The 13905-nt window shown below is 39.8% G+C and overlaps 1 protein-coding gene across 2 annotated transcripts in view; it reads left to right on the plus strand.

Annotated features, from left to right (window-relative positions):
• The first annotated feature begins 12613 nt into the window (after nt 1-12613).
• The window catches only part of LOC102894823 (TBC1 domain family member 7), a 20599-nt gene continuing 19307 nt past the window's right edge, over nt 12614-13905 (plus strand). Inside the window, exon 1 of one of the 2 annotated variants that reach the window (XM_025044932.1) lies at nt 12614-12863. The gene's annotated coding sequence lies outside the window, so the exon portion shown is untranslated. The remainder of the gene's footprint in view (nt 12864-13905) is intronic. The other variant, XM_006909259.3, reaches the window with a different exon arrangement.

Here is a 13905-nt window from a genome sequence, read left to right on the forward strand (position 1 = left end):
CAGCCCACTTCCTTGTTCATCCTGGCTCTCCCATGTTCAAGGACATCACTACTTTTCACTTCCGCCCAGCTATCGCTTTTCCTCCTAACTCCTTCTTTGCTTTCCTTTCGGGCCCTGCAAAAATTGTACAATAATCAGCCTGTGATGAGTCTTCATGGAGCTCTTCCACATACTCCACTAATATATGGACTCCCATGAAAAACAAGTGAAGTGGGCCAGGAAAGAGAAAGTGAATAGGTCGATTGTGTCCTGAGTCAGTTGCTGCTGCTTCTTATTATTTTGGTATGCTCGCTGTCTTCTTTCCAGAAAACAAAATAGTTTGGCATTCCTCTCCCTCCCACCTTCCAACAGTAAGTAGTGAGATTAGAAGGCTGAGAGAAGATGGCACTCTGTTTCAAGATGATGTTGTATCAACAATACTATGTAAATAGCCAAATGAACCTGTAATGTCTAGGAATTCTTTTAGAAAGAAAAACTATAAAAGGAACCCAGGGACTTGGCCAGATAACACAGCCAGGCCTTCCCAGATGTGGCCCAGGCTACCTTGGGGACAATGGTATTATGCTCTACACCTTGAGGACCTACCTTCGATTCTTATGCTCACCCCATACTCCATTTCTATAATCAGAGAACTTCTCTTTTCCAGAGGAGATGTTCTGGAAAGGGGCCTTAAGAGCTCGTGAGCTGTATACAGGTCCTAAACCCTTTAGCATTTTCTCAGCTTGAGTTTGGGACACTCAAGTACAGCTGGCCAAGAATGATCACTGTGCTTTTTAATAGATGTTCTCATCAAAATGAGGGCCTTTTATTCTTTTACATACATGCTGAGACTTGTATTCTGGATCCCAGGTCTGCAGTTCCATCATGTCACCCAGGAGTTTCTCAGGGAGGTAGGTAAATATTTAGATATATAGATTCTACACATGGATCCCTTTTCTTTTCTTTTTTTTGAAAGCACAGAAAACATAAAAATTATATCTTTATTCAAGCAATATATGCACATAGTTGAAAAGTTAAAAGGTACAGATAAAGATAAAAATAAGTAGTACTGTTAACATTTTGCTGCATCTTTCTAGGATGTTTATATATAAACTTATATACATAAACATATACCATTTAAAAATAGGCTTATTCAAAAGTGCTATCAATTTTTAGGTTTAGTAGAAATTGTATTATGCTGACGGGTTTGCTTTTCAAGATGTACATCAATGGCCTTTAAATTTGGGACCCCTGTGTCATTCAAATGGATTCCACACACAAATTATTGGAGTTACTACAACCTTTATGACTAAAGGGATTTTTCTGTACTGTTTAGTTTTTTGGTTGGATCTTTGATTCATTTTTTTTTTTCTAATTGAGAAGATGTTTTAACTTCTGTTGAGGTGAGTGGCAAGTGAGCAAGGGAAGCTTCCTCTATATTTGCAGCTAGCATCACTGCCTCAGCTCCACCTCAGATCATCAGGCATTAGATTCTCATAAGAGCACCAGTCCCTGGTACCAAAAAGGTTAGGGACCACTGCTCTAAGTCATTTTTGACTCTTATTTTCTCTCACTTCCCATATATAACTGGTGAGGAAAACCTCTTGGTTCTACTTTTAAAATATATCTATAATCTGATCACCTGTCCACCCTATCCACTGTTACTTCCCTGTTCCAGTCATCATCATTATTCCTGCTCTAAAATGTAGTATATTAATAGGAAAGTTGAGGTATTATTAGGCCAATAGGATCAGGAGATGACTGCCATTGAAAAGATAGCTTTTTAGACCCCCGGTCCCAAGAGGAGGGGCATGTCACTTTATGAACCCATGAGAGGACACACAGGGAAGCACCTGAGTGAGTCAGGAGGCAGTGAGAGAGGAAGGGAATTGTGGGCAAGCACCTTTATTGTGGCGTCCATGGGAGGAAGAGGCAAGGCAGTGTAAACAAGCTCAAGAATGGCAGTGTGAATAGCTTCCGTGGGCTTTGCGCATAAGGGTTGTTCCTGGTTGTCTGGTACCAGGTCCTGGGATAATTAGGGCCAAGAACAGTGTCCCAGGGAACCCAATAAGGGGGGTGGTTGTGGTGTGGGATCTGGACTGGTTGGTTTGTATTTGAAAAGCATGACCCTGGGAGTAGGAGTCCTTCTGAAAAGAGGGGCACTGAGGGAGACAGGAGACATACACCTGGTGACTCAGGCGTATTCAGGTTGTCCAGAATGAGGCATATTCATATAGGACATAAAATTTAACATAAAATTTACAGAAGCTAGAAACATAGTTAATGCAATCCCTTGCTTGAATTTCTGCAAAGGCTCCTAACAGGTATCCTTGTTTCTACCCATGTCCCTCTGAAGTCTATTGTCAACGTAGCAACAAATATGAGTTAGATCATGTCTTTCCTCCATTCGAAACTCTCCCTTTCACTCAGAGAAAAAACCAAAGTTCTCAGTCACCAATGTGATCCAACTGCCTCCCCATTAACCTTTTTGACTATTGCTGCTACTGCTCTGCCCACTGTCACTCCGTTCCACTCTAGGCATTATCCTTCAATGCCTTCCCATGGCTCTTAGGAGAAAATCCCCTTTCCTCACTTTCTATAACCCTCCCAATCTGAATGAATTCATCTCTGACCCCTACACAAAACCTAATACGCACATTAAAGCACCAGGTATCTGTGTGGTTTCCTGCATTCCTGTGTATCTCTTTCAGTACACTACAATAAGCTTCTTGAAGGTAGGGACATCTATTCCTAGTGCTTAACACATAGTGGGGACTCAAAATGTTTGCTGAAGAAGAATGAATGCTTCCAGCCCCCTCTGGCCCCATATATCCCTTCTATCAAATCAATATCTCTGGGGGAGGATCTGATAAACTCATACACACCAGGACACAAATGATCAATTTGGTTGAATCTTTTGATTTTTCCAGGGCTCCCTGCTTTCTAATAGTAAAAAATCTTTTTGGCTTTTAAATGCAGAGGAGGGCAGAGGAAGAAAGATTTGGGGGGAACTGGGAAAAACTTCCTGGCAAGTCATATTGTATGTATGGACATCTACCCCGTGTTTGTGCAGTGCTAAGCAGGTGCTCCTGAATCAAGACAGAGCTCAGCATTTCCCCTTTTATTTCCTCTTTTATTCTAAAAAACTCCACCCCTCATTTTAAAATTTTACTTATGTCTTGATAAATTCCTTTTTTGTTTGATTTTTGTTTTTTTTTTTCCTGAGAAATGCCACTTCTCCTAGAAGAACTTTTCCCCCTCATATTCCTAAATAGCAACTCTTTGATGTCAAAGCTGGAGTGAGGCCAAGGGCTCATCTTTCAGTGGAAAATCAGGTATTTTTCATGGTAAATGACTAGGAATAAATCATTGTGGTAGCCTGGTTTATAACATGGGTCTCTGGATATTTCACTGTATCAAATGTACATGTAAAAGATGCATTCTCAATCCTGAAGAGCAATTTTCAAACAAAATTATTCCACACTCCATTTCTTCATACTTTTGTGCTTTCCCTGTGCTCACTGCGGTGATTTGGCTCAAGTCCAAGAAGTAAAGAGAATGCTGTTCCTTAGGTCTTACAGAGTTTCTCCTTCTTCTTTCTCCCCCTCTTTATTCTCCTCCTCCCATTTCCTCCTCCCCTTCTACCTTCTTCCTCTTCACTGTGTTTTAATCATGATCAACAGTGGAAGTGACGGAGGATTTAAAGTAGTAGCTCTGCCATGTTTCAGTAATTGTCCTGAGTGTTCATTTCCCCTGTAAAGGAACATATCTAAAATCCTACAGACTTCTACGTCTGTGTCATGAACTCTGCTACAGTGCTTCTTAAGCAGTCTTGTGGCAAAGAACCAGTTTTTTAAAAATTCTAGTCTGTTGTGGACTTAACTTTACTCAAATATAATAAATCTGAATTACTAAAAAAATGAAATAAAAAGACACAACATACAAGCCCCCAATTTTTCTTATTAGATTCAACAGGCAAAAAAAATCACTGTCAAATTGCTATAGGACTGTCTAAATGCATTCTCTGAATTTCTGTATTTACCTTGTGCAGACCAATAACAAATAGTTCACGGACCAGCACTAGTCAGAGGACCCCAGCAAACTAAATTATCTTGTTTCTGCCTTACACTGTTTGGTTTAAAAGAAAAGATCAAACACTTATATATTCCGCACCTTACCCTAAATCTAAACACACTAGCAAAACTCTCTATGCACTAGAGGGCAAATGTGCGAGCACACCTGGACACACACACACACACACACTCTCTCTCTCTCTCTCTCTCTCAAATACTCCAATAACAATAATACTTCATAGGGAGGTAACAGAATGTAATGGTTAAGTATGTGAACTCTGAAGCCAGATATCAACCATTTACAAGTTGTATCCACTTGAACTCATTTTCTATAAAATGTGGATGGTAATAAAAACAACTCTTTGGATTGTTAAGGAAATTAAATAGAATAATATGCATACAGTTCTTAGAAAAGTAGGCACTCAATACATTTAGCTATCATTATTACTTTACCTGAGGGAATAGAGATCCCTGTTGCCTTGCTCAGCATTTTCATCTGCAAGAGGATGGATCTGTGGTTTACCTGGCAAGCCAGGGCCAGTTTTCTCTTTCCCAGCACCTAGAAATACCTACAATCTCTTGGTGGAGGCAGAATCCCTGGTGTCCCTTAGGAATTAAATTCTCCCTGGCTCAGTGTCAGCGACATTCCAACTACTTACTTTTGCTGCCCTCTGCTGCTGCCATTGAGAATTACGCCAAGCCAAGTTTCCACTGCTGGAAGACAGGCAAAATCTAACCACGCGTGTAAGTTATTATCAATATGTACTTTGTTTATGATTTGATATCCTAGAATTTGTTTTTCACAGTGCCTTTAACATAATAGCTTTGCATTTTCACAAGGGCACACAACCTATAACTGCTTCTGGACATTGCCATCAAATGCAGATCTTTGTCACCTCGAGCTCAGCCTACATGCAATTGAATATGGCCAGTTCTCAAACCTGCTCCTTGAAGACTTCTTCATTTTGGTTTTTCGTGCCCCTATATCTTAGATGTCTAGAGTTGAGTCCCAAGTTGGCTGTGACCTCTCATATCCTCTTGGCTGCCCAAACTCATCCCTCCCTTCTCCTGTAAGGTTAGCACTTCCCGAGAGATCCTCCTGCCTCCAAGTCTCTCCCTGGTCTTTGAGGTCCATTTTTCCAAAGTTTCTCTCTGACCTGAGTCACCTCTCCACTGTCCACACTTGGTCCAAGTTCCTTTGGCCTTCTACGTTTGACCCTTCCTGCTCTCAAGATACTGACACAGCTGCCACAGACTGGCTCCCATTCTCCATATACACATTACCCTCTCCTTTGTGGTTGGTTTTGTGGGTGCCATTTCTTCTGTCAAAAATACCCTTTGTACAGAAGTTCTTTATTACTCAGTCAAATGCTTTTTCCTCCACTGTCTCTTCTATTACCACTCCAAGAAACAGTGCTTCACTGTCTAAACATTTCTTATGTACTCTTCAGGTTGCCCTTATCAAATGCATTGTATTGGGTCAATTTCTTCTTAATTTTTTTCTGACAAAGTTTTGTTGAAATTTTAAAAATTAATAAAGAGAACAATAAGATTAAAAATAATTTCTGGCCCTGTGCTTCTAACCATGACACAGAATAACAAGGATAGATTGATCTCTTACAAAAAAAAAGAAAAAAGAAAAAAGAAGAAAGAGAGAGAGAAAAAAGAAAACTGGAGACAGTATATGAAACGATGGTTTTCAAGATGCTGGATAGCAGTTAACAAAGGACGGTGATTTCAAGAAAGGGGAACAAATGAGGTTTGCCCTACAATTAATCCAGCTTAATGCCTTGACAGTCTCTAAGCTTCGGTGTAGAGAGGAGCCCATGTGGAGCTTGTGGACTACCTGAGTTGAGAAGAATGAGATAAAAGACTAGGAACGCGATAGAGTTCATAGGACAGAGTATTGGAGAGGAGAGAACTGCATGGACAGCAAACTCCAGAGGTCTACAGAGGATCCCTGACAAGTTTTCAGCAGAGTGCTGATCAGTGCATGCAGGAGAGGAAAACAACCTGAGGCCAAGGAAAGAATCAACCGAAAAGATTAGAGAGACCTGTGTCCCCTGGGTTGGGGGGAAATTAGTATCTTTTCCTATTAGCCAGAGTGGGATACCTAATAAATAATGGAGCATCATATCGAGTACTCAGAAAGGTCTTGCTTCAGTAGTGGGGAATAACTAGCCCCCAAAATAAACATGTCTCTGGTTCCACCTAGCAAATCTTAAAAGCAAGACCCAAAAGAATCAAACGGTTTCCGAGTAACCAAAATGCATTCTAGAACAGTGCTCAAGAATATTTACAGGGATACAATTATATGGAACACACAAAAAGGTAAAGTTCACAAAGTCTGGCATCCAATAAGAAAAAAACTACCGACATGTAAAGAAGGAAGAAAATACCACCCAAAATGAGAAGAAAAACTGGTCAAATGAAACTGGCCCAGAACTGACACAGATGTTAAAATGACAAGACAAGGACATTAAAACAGTTATTATAACACTATTTCTTATATTAAAAATTTAAGTAGAGGCATGGAAGATATAAATAAAAAAGACCACGATTGAAATTTTAGAGATGAAAACTACAAAGTCTGAGACATGTTGCACACTTTAAATATATATAATTTTATTTGTCAATTATACCTCAATGAAGTATAGGAAAAAAATGACAAAACAAGTAGACAGAAAATAAGTAAGGATATAGACAATTTCAGTGACAGAATCAACCAACTTGACCTAATTGATGTATATAAAATCCTTCCCCCACAGTAGAGCAGGTTATACATTAAAAGTACATAAAACATTTAACAAGATAAACCATTAAACAATTCTAAACAGTTTTAAAAGAATTCAGATGATAAGAAGTATATTATCGGACCATAAAGGAATTAAATTAAAAATCAGAAATGGGAGGATCTCTGAAGAATTCATTAAATATTTGAAATTTAAATAACCCACTTCTAAATAACCCATGGGTCAATAAAGAAATCAAAGGGAAATGAGAAAAGGTTTTGAACTGAATGAAAATAAAAACACAACATATTAAAATTTGAGGAGGCTGTTAAAATAATACTTAGGTGAAAATTTATAGTACTAAATGCATATTTTAGAAAATAAGAAAAGTGTCCAAGCAGTTTCCACCTTGAGAATCTAGAAAAGAATAATAAATGAAACTACAGAAAGCAAGAATAAAGATCAGAGTGAAAATCAATGACATAGAAAGAAAAATAATAGAGAAAATCAATGAAACAAAAAGCTGGTTCTTTGAAAAGATCAATTAAATTGATAAACCTTCTGCCAGACTGATCAAGAAAAATAGAGAGAAGATGAAATTACCAATATCATGAATGAGAGAGGTGACATCACTATAGGACATAAAACTGCAAATCCCCACAGTCACTAAAAGATAAAAAGTACATTATGAAGAATTTTATGGCAAAAAATTTAAAAATTTAAATGAAATGGAACACTTTCTTGAAAGACCTAAATTACCAAAGCTTAATCAAGAAATAGCCTGAATAGTCCTCTACCTATTAAAGACTGCATATAAAGTTTAAAACCTTCTCGAAAAGAAAACTCTAGGCACAAATAGTTTCCCCAGTGTATTCTACCAAACATTCAAGGAAGAAATAATACCAATTCTGCACAGGCTGTTCTACAAAATAGAAATGAAGGGAGCACTTCCCAATTTGTTGCATGAGGTCAGAGTTAATCTGATCTTAAAATCAAATAAAGACTTTACAAGGTACAGAAAACGACATAACAGTATCCCTCATGAAAATAGAGGTTGAATTTACAAACAAAAATTTATTAAATAAAATCCAACAATAAATAAGAACAGTATGTCGTGATTAAGTGGATTTTATCCCGGAAATACATAATCTGTTTAACATTTGAAAATCAGTCTATGTAATTCTCCATATTAATAAAGTACATATGAAAAACCATGTGATTATCTCTACATATGCAGAAAAAGCATTTGGCAAATTCCAACATCTGTTTCTGATAAAACCACCTCGGAGAAGTGTATTTTGCTGGCTCTTTCTGAGATGTGCCTCTTTGGAGTCTCTCTGCTTTCTCCTACATGTGCCCTGCTTGATCTCCACTGCTTTTGGAAATTTCTTCATCTATTTTATAATTTTTTCACTGCAAATGGAGTTTTCATTTTACCTTTCTGACTTTAAATGCCATCTTGACACTGGAAAGGTCAAAGATTTGTGCAAAATATGAGACAGGGCCAAGGCCAAATAATTATCAGTAGTTAATGGATTTATTCTTTGTTAGACTCCATATGCACTAGGCGACCTAAGGCGCTACCCAGAGATTTCAATGTACCAGGACAGTATTGAAAGTCTATAATCACATCTGCAGAATACATATATTACCAATTTTGACAGCTAAACTAACATCTTCTCCTTCTAACAGGACATTTCTGTATATAGTTATGCATCCCCAGAAAGGGTCATGAAAATACACCACTACCACCAAATGATGCAGGAATAAAATAGGGTTTATTAGAGGAAAAATGCACAAGTAGAGTGTAGATGAGTGCAATTCCTCAAATCTAATTAGGCCTCAGCTTAGGCTAGGCACAGAGGGTCTACATGCACTGTGGCCAACATGCCAATTCAGTGCAGGCCCTGTGCCTTTACAGTGATGGTTGGGGTAGGTTAAAGTAGAGAACTGCTGTGACACTAAGGAAAGCTCCCTGGTCAGAAAGGGGGAGCCTCCAGAGGCCTATGCCTGCTATCTGCCTATCTGATTGAGCCAGTTGAGACCTGCTGAGCCAGTTCTCTGCCAAATGACTAAAATGGAGAAAATAAGCCTCCAAAACTGTCCAGATTCGTCTCTCTCTTTAGATTTTTTGGAAGTGGTTTGATAATTCAAATACCTGAATTTATATACATATTCACCAATCATGCTTTAATGAATTTACCATATTAATTTTAGTTGCTACTTAAATGAAGACAGTTGCCTTAGAGCTATAACCTCACTGGATATCCATTTCCTTATCTCTTGAAAAAAGAGGGGCAAGGAATTGAGGTTAATGTTATTTGATTTTTACTATCTTACCACAAGTGAATTTAATAGTTGAAAGATATTTCTAAACATATTCTGCTGATTTAATACCCTGAATTCTAGCTCTCTGCACCACATTTAATGGGACTGGCTGCCACTCAGTTCCTTTCAATCTTGACATTTGATTGTTTGACTGACACTACAATTTCCATTTTAGTAAAACCAGTTAACCACCAGAGGGCAGTCAGGTTACAGTAAGGCAGTGAGGAGTGATGCTAGCCACAAAATGACAGCAAGGTATACATTCAACATGAAGTGCACCTGTGACTTTTAAAATTCTTTCTTTCAATTAAATTCCATGAAAAATTTATTGCCTGCTAAGATTAATCACCCAATTCTGATGTGTGAATGCGTGTGTGGCAGGGGGTTCCCCACACGACCAAGAAATGCTTAAACACCAGTTGGATGCTTGATAATTTAACTCAATTCTGATACTATCTACTCATATTTCATAGATTAAGGGCTCTGTTCTACAAGACTGGTCTCTTTACCCTCACTTCAGATTCGAATTGCAAGTCCAGGTTGTCACCTGGGCTTTTGACTGACCTGCTATAGCTGACAGGTTCTAAAGACCTTCTCCTTGGGTTTAATTTGCTAGAGTAGGTCCCAGAACTCAGAGAAACATTTTATTTACAAGATTACCGGTTTATTATAAAAGGATATAACTCAAGAACAGCCAGATGGAAGAGATGCATAAGGCAAGGCATGGGAAAAGGGCATGGAGCTTCAGCGCTCTCTGAGCTTGCCACTCTCTCCGTATCTCCACGTTTTCACCAACCCAGAAGCTCTCGAACCCCACCCTTTTGGGGTTTTTATGGACTCTTCATTACATAGGCATGACTAATTAAATCACTGGCTATTGATTCAACCTCCAGCTCTTCTCCTCTCCAACCCTCTGATCCTATGGTTGGCTCTCCAGGCAACCATCCCCATCTCTAGGTAGGGAACAAAAGAAACCTTTATCCTTCCCATGACTTATGAAATTCAACGGTTTTAGGAGCTCTGAGAACAGGGAAGAAGACCAAATATAAGTTATTATTATAAATCACTATAGCACACCTGTATGCTTCACTTTACGCTCTGTGTTGTGCTCTAACAGTCCGCAGACCAAGTATATCACGTTAAGGAGGAAAGAATGGCCGCCCATTCACAGTGTGTGGGGTTTCTTTTCATTCATTCAGAAAGTCTGAATTAGGCAGTTACTATGTGCCAGCCGCCGTCCCATAAACTCAGGTGCATCAGTTAACAAAGCAAAAATTCCTGACCTTGTGGAACTGACATTCTGATGGGATGACAGACCAAATAAAACTAAAATAAATAAGTAAACTCTGTAGTGTGGTAGGTGCTGTGGAAGAGAGGAACAGCAGAGTTGAATAGGGAAGTGGGGAAATTGGTATTCAGGCAATGGGTTTGCAATTCTAGGTAGGTGGTTAGGATAGGCCTTTAGAGGGGATATTGATAAAAATTGAGGTGGGGCAATAGGTGATGTGGCTCTCTGGGGAAACGACATTTCGGGCAGAGAGAACAAACATGAGAAAGTACTAAGGCAGGAGCATCCCCAGTAGTAGATGAGGTTGAGGTAAGAAGAGGCAAAAAATGAAAAGACTTTGATTTTTACTTTGAATGAAATGGGGAGCCATCACAGGATTTTCAGCAAAGGAGGGACATTTTTAAAGACATACTTTGCTTCAGTTTTAATAGTCTCTAGGAGACTTATCTTCTATAGAAGCTTCCAAATATTGTTTATCAGTTCATCAAAAAACAGAGAATGGCTGTTAACAGCAACCATATTTCGTTATCGTTTAACTATTCTCAGCTGATTCAGATATATCCTCATTGTGCCACATGCCAAGTACTGTGCCAAGCACTTTACATACCTTCCCTCTCATTTAATCTTTCCAAAACCTCTATGATATCATCACTACTATTAGCTCTATTTTAAAGATAAGAAAAAGGAGATTGTAAAAGTTAGTGACTGGCCCAAGGTTTAGATTAAGCAAATGAAATTCTTGAAAACTGTAACTTGAAGAACTTTACTTTCAAATGTGAAGAAACACAACCTAAACAAGGCTTAGTACCTAGTATTGAGAAATTAAAGATGGTGATGGTAGGAGAGTTGGGAGGAACACAATGTTTGATTCCAACCACCACCTGTTTCTTTAAAATTCTGTTTAGCTGTTACACCACAAACTTACTGACATGGTAACTGGACTGACTTCTGTACCATTAATTTCTAAGTGTCTGTCTAGAGCTTGGCTCCTGTGTGGTCTGTTTTGTATAGATTTGGGCTTTTAAGGAGGCAGCAAACATCACTGAACTTTTTTTTTTAGGAGGTTCTTCTTAAACCTCAGTGGTTTAAGAACCCACTCAGGCAGAGCTGCTCAGAGGGATGTTTCAGGACTGGTGCTGGTCTGTGACAGGGTAAGAGCACAGAAATTGAAAGTGTTTATAAACTTTAATAGGCATTTTAAAGAGTGATTTTAGTCTGCTGAAGCTAACGAATTTGGGCTTGTATTTAGTATATCTTGTTTTTAAACTTCATTTTTCATATAACTATTTTCATAGTGTTTCACTTGAGAGGCTGAACATACAAACAGACACAGATGGGGCCATGTATGAAAATAGAACTCTGACTTACAACCTGCAGCACCAACCTGCCTGGAAAAACAACCCCTTATCTACAATAATCAGCCTAGGAAGTAAGCCTGCTATTCAGTCAGACCGTAGGAAGCCAGATGGACAGCTTTAGTAATAACTCAAGAAGCTAAACAGTAACGTCTGTAACAGTTGGCCCCGAATGGCCAGGATTTGATTAATAACTGACGACTTCCCTAATTTTTGTCTCTGCTTCCAACTTAGAACTAACCAAAGAAAGCCAAACATGGCTAATCTATCACACAGGATGCCCTGCTTCTAACCAGTCTACCTACAGCTTCCCCATATGAACAGCCTCCACTGAGGGCACACTTGAAGGCCTTCCCTTCTTTCCACTACCAACCTTTCCCACCTCTCCGCCTGCCCTCCAGGCTACCAAAATGCAAGTGATCCTGGCTGACTCCCCTTTATAGAAAGCTCTGACTACTTTGCCTTTGCATTTCTCATGGTCTTCACTTATTTCTATATACCGAAAAACATAAAAATAAAAACACAAATCAACCCAAAACAGGGGTCCTCCACCGCAGACAGCTGGAGAAGCACCGTCCAGGCGCTGAGGTGGCCTCCAAGGGAGGGACCTTGAGGGCGGGGGAGGGGGACAGCATCCCAGGCACGCATCGCTGGGACAGCGAGAGTAACGCGGTCGCGAGGTTCTTTGGCTATTAGTGGGTAAGAGGAACGAGGGAGTTTTGGGGGCGGGGAACAACGGCCACCTACCAAAGATGCCTATAGCCCTTTCACGCACCGGGGCCACAGCCCCTAAGGCCCGTCTGGGTGGAGCTTCTGCGCATGCTCTCCACGCACGCGCACTCTCGGCACCGCCTCTCGGGCTGAGCTGACGTCACGTCCGCCCGCGGTCCTGGTGGCGGCGGCTTCTGTTTTCTGTGCGGGCCGCGCCGGGCGCTGGCGTCCCGCCGCCTCCCTCTGCCTCGCGGGCCCACCCCTGGCGCGCTCTCTCGCTGCGCCTGGGCGGTCCCCCAGGTCGCCCACTTGCCCCGCGGCGGGTCAGCGCTCCTGGCCTGGTTTCAGCGGCCTTTCCCGGACCTCTTAGTCTCAACACGGGTTTCCACTACTAGAGGTGAAGAGATAGTAGGGAGATGGGACCTGGGGTCTTGGACCAGGGTGTTTTTATTTACTTTTCCTCCAGGAATGCAATTTACAGTGTTTCCTCCAAGAGGACGCATTTATCGTTGTGCAATCTGAGAATGGTGTCCTTACACAACAGACACCAGGTCACCATACAGCTGTTCGGATGCTGCTTTTAAATACCTCCCCCGCCCCAAACTCATTAAACGTTTTACTGCTTTGGAATTTTGTTCTTAAAAAACATTTGGTGCCCAAATTCAGTTTTTATTTTAAACGAATCCTAATCATTCCTGTGACTGAATTGGCTCAAAGCCTATCTTTTCAACAAGGAAGACCTTGTCTTTTGGAACTCTACCCACCCTGGATCGTTGAAATTGAAGACATCTCAATTTGTAAAACTTGAATATTATACTTTTTTTTTTTTTTTTGCACCGACATTTTAAGCATTTGGGTAGAGCAGTGCAGTACTTTTTGGAAAATGCATTACATCCATTATATTTTTAAAACACCAAATTTGACCTTTCCTGATCATTTGCCGTCAATAGTGTGAAGGTTATTGTGAAAGACCCTAAGACCGCTGAACTTTTAAGTTCTGATGCCAGATTTTAAGTCCTTATCCTGTCTCCAATTTTGTGGCATCACTTGTCAGTCAGCTACATTCCTGCACCTCTTCTGCTTTATAATTTAATGCTGTTAAGCTTCATGGGTTTTGAATTTTGATAATTAAATTTCGTACACTTGTGTTTAAAGGAAAGCTAAGTGAGGAACCTGTGGCTTTTTACTTTTTTATAACTTAGTTTTTCATTTTACAGTATGCCCACTTTAGAAAACACAGCTAAGCAAAAGAAAGAAAATCATTTAGAATCCTACTAACTAAAGCTAACTAACCATTTCTAACATTTCAGAACATAGTCTAACTTATTTTTAACGCATAATATTTATAAAACAATGACAGAATCATAGTGTATATGGTTTGGTAACCCCTTTTGCACGGCATCTTGTTTGTGTGCCTGTTTCACTCGTTTTTTTTTTTT

The sequence above is a fragment of the Pteropus alecto genome, unplaced genomic scaffold (assembly GCF_000325575.1).
Source record: "Pteropus alecto unplaced genomic scaffold, ASM32557v1 scaffold121, whole genome shotgun sequence".
Classification (NCBI taxonomy): Eukaryota; Metazoa; Chordata; class Mammalia; order Chiroptera; family Pteropodidae; genus Pteropus; species Pteropus alecto.